The sequence below is a fragment of the Pteronotus mesoamericanus genome, unplaced genomic scaffold, assembly GCF_021234165.1.
Source record: "Pteronotus mesoamericanus isolate MK-2021 breed Mesoamerican mustached bat unplaced genomic scaffold, CSHL_Meso_final contig_82, whole genome shotgun sequence".
Lineage (NCBI taxonomy): Eukaryota > Metazoa > Chordata > Mammalia > Chiroptera > Mormoopidae > Pteronotus > Pteronotus mesoamericanus.
The window spans coordinates 30163906-30171160 of record NW_026555265.1 but is presented as its reverse complement, the minus strand read 5'-3'; the positions used below and the strand labels follow the sequence as shown (position 1 = coordinate 30171160).

General features: G+C 32.3%; 1 pseudogene; it reads left to right on the top strand.

Moving 5' to 3' along the window:
- Positions 1 to 4926: 4926 nt before the first annotated feature.
- Positions 4927 to 5467, top strand: LOC129079963 (ADP-ribosylation factor 4-like; annotated as a pseudogene).
- The last annotated feature ends 1788 nt before the right edge of the window (positions 5468 to 7255 follow it).

Below are 7255 nucleotides of genomic sequence, written 5' to 3'. Positions count from 1 at the left end.
CAATCAATTTAAAAATGGGCAAAAGACCTGAATAAACACTTCTCCAAAGAGGACATACAGGTGCCCAATAGACAAAAGATGCTCAACGTCAGTAATCATCAGAGAAATACAAATAAAAACCACAATGAGATATCATTTCACATCTATCAAAATGTTGTAAGAAGGTGGTCTAGTTTCATTTCTCTGCACCTATCTGTCCAATTTTCCCAACACCACTTATTGAATAAACTGTCTTTAACCCATTGTATGTGCTTGCGTCCTCTGCCAAATATTAATTGACTAAGGTGTGGGTTTATTTCTGGGCTCTCTATTCTGTTCCATTGATCTATGTGTCTGTTTTTATGCTTGGACCATGCTGCTTTGATTACTATGGCCTTATATCATAGTTTCACATTAGGTAGTGTGATTCCTCCAACTTGGTTCTTCTTTTTCAAGGTTACTATTGCTATGCAGGGCCTTCTGTGGTTCCATATAAATTTTTGAAATATACATTCTTGTTCTGTGAAATATGTCATTGGAATTTTGATAGGAATTTTCTTGAATCTATAAATTGCTTTGGGCAGTATAGACATTTTAATTATGTTAATTCAGCCTATCTATAAACATGGTATATGCTCCCTCTTATTTGTATCTTTTTCAATTTCTTTCTTCAGCGTCTTATAATTTTCTGAGTACAGGTCTTTTACACCCTTGGTTAGGTTTATTTCTGGGTATTTTATTCTTTTTGAAGCAATTGTGAATGGGATTGTTTTCTTAATTTTCCTTTCTGATAGTTCATTATTGGCATATAAAAATACAACTGATTGCTGAATACTAATTTTGTATCCTGCTACATTGCTGACTTTATCAGTAATCCACCTTTTTCTATCCAATTCCACTATTTTGGGATAGACTATCAACAATCTCACCTAGATTAGTAGACTCACTCACTCTCTTCCTTTTTCTCTACCAGACACCCAACAGGAAACTCTTGCTGGTGGGACACTGCCTCTGCTCACTCAGGGATTTCCTTTGGTCTGCTTATTTCTGCATAAACTATGAACACCGAAGTTACTATGTTTGCTGGATTTTGTGAGATTTGTGTGGTGTGACTTGACATCCAACGTTTAAAAGAGAGGGGCAAGTGGCATGGCCCACCGTATACTCTGTGGCAAACTAACAAGCTTCTAAATGGTAATATGGAATAACTCCATGACCTTGTGGTGTGTAAGGATTTAATAAGCAAAGTATGAAAAAGATTAATTATTACAAATAGAGAAATTAAAACAAGGACTCCCAATCATCAAAAGATACCATTATTTAGAAAGAATAAAGGCAAATAAAATGAAAGAATATTTATGATACTTATATACCAAAAAACTTATATCCCTGATAACCTTTGCATGTTGTTAAAAAAAAAAGACAAACAATGCAATTAGAATAATGGCCAAAATCTTTGAACAAGCACTTCACAAATGAGGGTATCCAGATTCTAATACATATATGAAAAAAAGAAATGTAGCCTCATTGGAAAGCAGTGAAGTGAATATTTAAACCACAGAGAGAAACTACTACACATTATCATCATGTGACTAAAGTAAAATTAAAACTGACAATGTCAGGGACCAGTGATTAATTTTATATATATACATGACCTTCTGTGTGTGTGTGTGTGTGTGTGTGTGTATCTATATCTATATATCTATACACACACACACACACACACACACACAATATTCCACCCCTGAATTCCAACAAGCATGCAATGCACAAATATTTTACACCCAAATACATGTACTAGAATGTTCATTGGAGCACTATGTAGAATATCTCCAAACTAGATTAACTGTCAATCAATAAAATATATAAATAAGTTGTGATATACTCATTCAATAAATACCAAACAACAATAAAAATTGACAGAAAATAGGACCATGCTACTACATAGAAGAATCTCACATAAAAAATATTGCACAAAAAAAATCATATGCTCACAAAATACTTCATAATTTTATATATGAAAGAACAAAATAAGTTCATACTTACTATGGTGTTAATAGTTAAGATAATAATACATTTGAGGAAGTAGAGATTAAGAGGGAACACTAAGCTTCTGGGATGATGATAATGTTGTTTTCTTTGACCTGAATGAAGATTGTATGAGTGAATTCACATTCTGAAAATTGAGCTCTAACATTGATGCTATGTGTATTTTTCTACGTTTCTTAACCCTAATAAAAAGTTTTAAAATAAATAACTTGATGCTAATTTGAAAAGATACATCTGACACAAAATTGCACTGAAACATTAAAGGATGAATCAAGTTCTGGTACACAGATGCAATGAAAACTTAAAAAAAGAAAAGAAGAAGAAGAATACAATGTACAAATCCCGCTATCATATGGACACAAATAAACTGAACAACTGAAACTAATAAAAATGTGTTTAAGACAACAGAAAAATAACATTTCTAAATTTATTTCCACTTTCAGACATCAAATGGCATTCCCATTTTAAGGAGTATGTTTTCCTAAAGCCTATAAACATTAAAGGTAACTCAAGAAGTGGTAGAAATTTGAATGACGCTATGGAAGCAAATTTTGAATGACAACTATGGAAGAAAATTAATACCATTTATGAAAGAATTAACTTACAAGTAGTCTCTGTGTTCAAATTCTTTTTATACCTGATTTTTTTTCAAACTTTCAGTGGAGAGATATTTATGTTATGAACTTTTTCAGACTTTGATATAGAAATATCCTAAATTTTTAATAAATTTGCTGTACATAATTCTGATGTAAAAATATGACAAAATAGTTAAAAATTAAAAAGAAAAATAATCAAATGATATCACTTATTCCATATGCAAAATCCTAAATAAAATAAACATTTAATTTAATATTACAATAATCAACTGTCACCAATTGATCTTATTCAATGTAATGATGATTTATTAAGAAACATTATAATTTATATTAATAATTTACAAATATATTGTAACAGATGCTGAAAAAGTCATTTTATATATCCAATCATCATTCCTCATAAAATTTAAAAAACTACTAAAAGAAAACTAGTTAATTAAAACAAATATCAATTTGAAAGGAAAATAAAATCATTCAGTTGGTATTGAAATATGAATTAGTCCCATTATAAATTGACAATAGAAAAGCACATCTACTATCAGTACTACAATTTAATATCTCTTCAGTATGTTTGGCAAATGCATTAAATAAAAATGTACAAAATTATAAGAACCAATTTAGAGTATAGAAAACTAATAGAATCGATAATATAATTCAGAAAGTTTAGTAATGTCATTATTTACTCTGTCATGATATATGGATCAAGAATTTTCCTAAATAACATTTAATAGTATATATGACCATAAATAATCTATATAAAATTAGCTTTAACAATTCAATAAAAACACAAACATTTTATTAGAAAAAAAGAGCAATTACTTAAAATTTTTACAGAAAAGCAATATGAATGCTCAGTAATCAAAGACAACAGTTTGCTATGTCTAGTTCTTTTGTATCTTTCATTTCCTTTCCATTACACAAATACTCTTTGTGTCTTCATTTTCCTTTTTTTAAAATATATTCCTGGTAGATAGAAAAGATAAAATTGGAAATTGCAGTAACTTTTCCACTAATGAAAAGAAACAAGAAGAAAATCAGTAATGGTGTATAAGATTTTAAAGACACTCTCAACTAATTTGACTTAATTGATATTCACAGAACATTTCATTCCAGAACGTTCTTTTCAAGTATACATGGAATATTGACCAAAATATTACAGACCACACAACAAGCCTTAATAAATTTAAATGGGTTCAAATCATACATAGTGTGTTCTTGGGTTTGGCAACGAAATTAAATTAAAAACAGTTGTTGGGTATCACCCCACAAAGCAAAGTGTCACCAGCTAGATTCCTGGTCAGGGCACATGCCTGGGTTGCAGCCTATTCCACTTGGGGCATGTGCAAGAGGCAATCGATGTTTCTCTCCCTTTCTTCTCTTCTCAGATCTCTAAAAAAATAAATAAATAAAATCTTTTAAAAATTTTTGAATCAATACAATAATATCTGTGAAAAATAACTAAATATATAAAATAGAGCAATATACTTTTAAATAACCCATGGATCAAATAAAGAAACAAAGAAAAATTAAAAATTCTGTTGCAATAAATGAAAAGAAAATAAATGTATAAAATTGTGTGGGATACTGCTAAAACAAAATTTAGGAGAGGAAGCTATCTGTGGTAGTAAATTACTATACTAGAAATAAAGAAGTTCTGAAATCAATGGCATTAGTTTTTCCTTAGTCAACTAAAAAAGGGAGTGTATTAAACCAAAATTATGTAACAGAGAAGAAAAATAATACAGATCAATAAGATAGAAACCAGAAAAGCAAGGATAACAAAAATTGGTGCTTAGAGATCAATTAAATGAAAGCATTTAGCCAGACATACGGGGCGGGGAGGGGGAGACAAATTACAAACACGAGGAAGCAGAGAGCTGACATTACTACAAAATCCACCAATATTAAAAAGAATAATAAGGTAATCCTGCGAATAACACTATGCCGATATGTTAGGCAACCCAAATGAAAAGGACATATTTCTTGAAAGATGCAAGTTGCCAAAGTTCACTCAAAAACAGAGGCCTGGCCACTGCCGCGGTCGCGCGCCTGCCGCGTGACTGGCACAGCTTGAGGTCAGCACCAGAGCCCGAGCCGAGCCGCTGCTGTGTCGGGGGTCGGGTGTCGCGCAGTCCGCACCCTGCTAATTCCTGTTCTGGAGCTTCGACCGATGTGCCGGCTGGTTAGCCATCCCCGCCACCCTCTTTCTCCTTCAGCTGGCCACGAGCGTGAAAGAAGGCAGCCAGGGAAGTGCCAAACTACTTCTATTCCTGCGCATCGAAGGTGCCACTGTCTCCTCGTCATGGGCCTCACCATCTCCTCTGTCTTCTCCTGTCTCTTCTGCAATAAGCAGATGAGCATTTTGATGGTTGGCTTGTGTGCTGCTGGCAAGACGACCATTCTGTATAAACTGAATTTAGGAGAGATAGTCACCACCATTCGTACCATTGGTTTTAATGTGGAAATAGTAGAAATATAAGAATATTTGTTTCACAGTATGAGATGTTGGTGGTCAAGATAAAATGAGGCCTCTCTGGAGGCATTAATTCCAGAAGACCCTGGGTCTTATTTTTGTGGTAGATAGCAATGATCATTCAGAATTCAATGATCAGCAAAGAACTGCGTGGGGGGGGGGGGGTGCAGCTTCAGGAAGATGAGTTGCAAGATACAGTGTTGTTGTTTTTTGCAAACAAAAAGGATTTGCCAGATGTTATCGCCGTCATCAAATGAAAGATGAATGAGGTCTTCAGCCTACTTCCAACAGTACATGGTGTGTTCAAGCCATTTGTGCTACACAAGGAACAGGTTTGTATGAGGGACTTGACTGGCTGTCAAATGGCTAGTTTGGGCAGAATATTACAGCGTTTAAACTTACTTTGTTACCAGTTAGTGTTTACCAAGTATAATGTGGCAGTTTAGTAATATGCTTGGTTTTAAAGAAATTCTTCTTAATTTGGGAAGGGGGAGAAGTGTCCTCTTTTTATTTTACTTCCCTTAAACCTAAATGCCTGGACATAGCTGTTGTAATGTCTTTAAATAAATTCATTTTGAATGTTTCTTGAGCCCACAACAAATAATGTCTTAAAGTTATCCTCTTGTTACTTTACTGATACCCTTAATATTCCTTGGACAGCCTGCTAATTTAAAAAAAAATAGCATTCCATTTTTATTTATTTTTCTCACTTGCCAAAAAGATTTTCTAATACTGCTTGTACCAGCCAGAGAAATACTCCAAAAACACTAGTGAGAAAAGGTTGCACTCAGGAACCTTTTTTTTTTCCCTATTATTGACTTCTGACTTCTGTCAGCCAAATTCACTTTAGTATGGTTTGGATTTGATAGCTAATTAGTAGTGTGCTAGTAGCAAAGACTTCATATTGAGATTATTTTTTAATACCCATCAGATTGTCTTTCTTTATAGTGTATCTTTTTTATGTTGCATCTTGCTTTTGGTATCAGCCTGTTTGCTCAGTATATGATAGTTTCATTGATGTTTTACGGTTTATTGGTGAACATATCTTCATTAATAGTTTTTGGAAAACTCATCAAACTCAAATAAAAAAGTTTCCTTCATAAATGACTTGAAATTGTTCCTAATAAAATGATAAAATAAAAAAGAATAAATAGAAAACCTAAAGAGCCCTATTTCTATTAAATAATTTGAATTTGAGTTTAAAACCTTCCCACAAAGAAAACACCAGACTCTGATGCCTTCAATGGTGCATTCTACCAAGCATTTGAGAAAGAAATAACACCAATTCTGCACACACTCTTCCAAAAAATTAAAATAGAAGAATTTCTTCCTAAATCATCCTAAGAATCAAGCATTACATTTGGTAACAAATTCAAACAAAAACATTTTTAGATTAAAAAAACTATAGGCCAATATTTCTCATATAGACACAAAACTTCCAAACAAAATTTTAGCCAGTCAAATCCAATCATATACAAATAAGATCATTAAATGAACTTTTCCAAACTTATAAACCCAGTCTTGTGAAAAAGACATCACCCAAGACTAAAATGAGGGAAATTCTATAAACTATTTCACCAGTACTCTTTAAAGTTTTCAAATTCATAAATACCAAGAAAAGACAGAGAAACTGTTATAGATTTGAGAAATCTAAACATAATGACTAAAGGGAATGTGGTATGCTGGATAGGCGCTGGGTCAGCAAAAAGGCATCAGTGGAAAAAACTGGTAAAGTTTTATTAAACTCTGTTGTTCAGTTAATAGCATTGCACCTTGTTAATTGTTTTGTTGTAATAAATGTTTTATGATTATGTAAAATGTTAACATTGGGTGTATAATTCCAGTTTAGTAGAAATAAAAACTGTGGGCTTCCAGACAATCCATACAATAAAAACATAAATAATGCAAAGATGCTTTAAAAAGTGAAGACTGGCTTAGCATTTATAAATGCTTGGTTTTCTCATTATTGTAGATTATTTTTTAATAATTTCTACTTGAATTAATATTAAGAATATGAAATTTCTAAATTTTTTTGTTTTTATTTTAGTCCAGAGTAATCTAGCATTATTTTTAATCTGTACAATTGTTTGGTTTGTTTAAACCAAACTGACTCCCACATGCCAAACTGTCACCATCTAAAATCTTTTCTTTCTTTCTT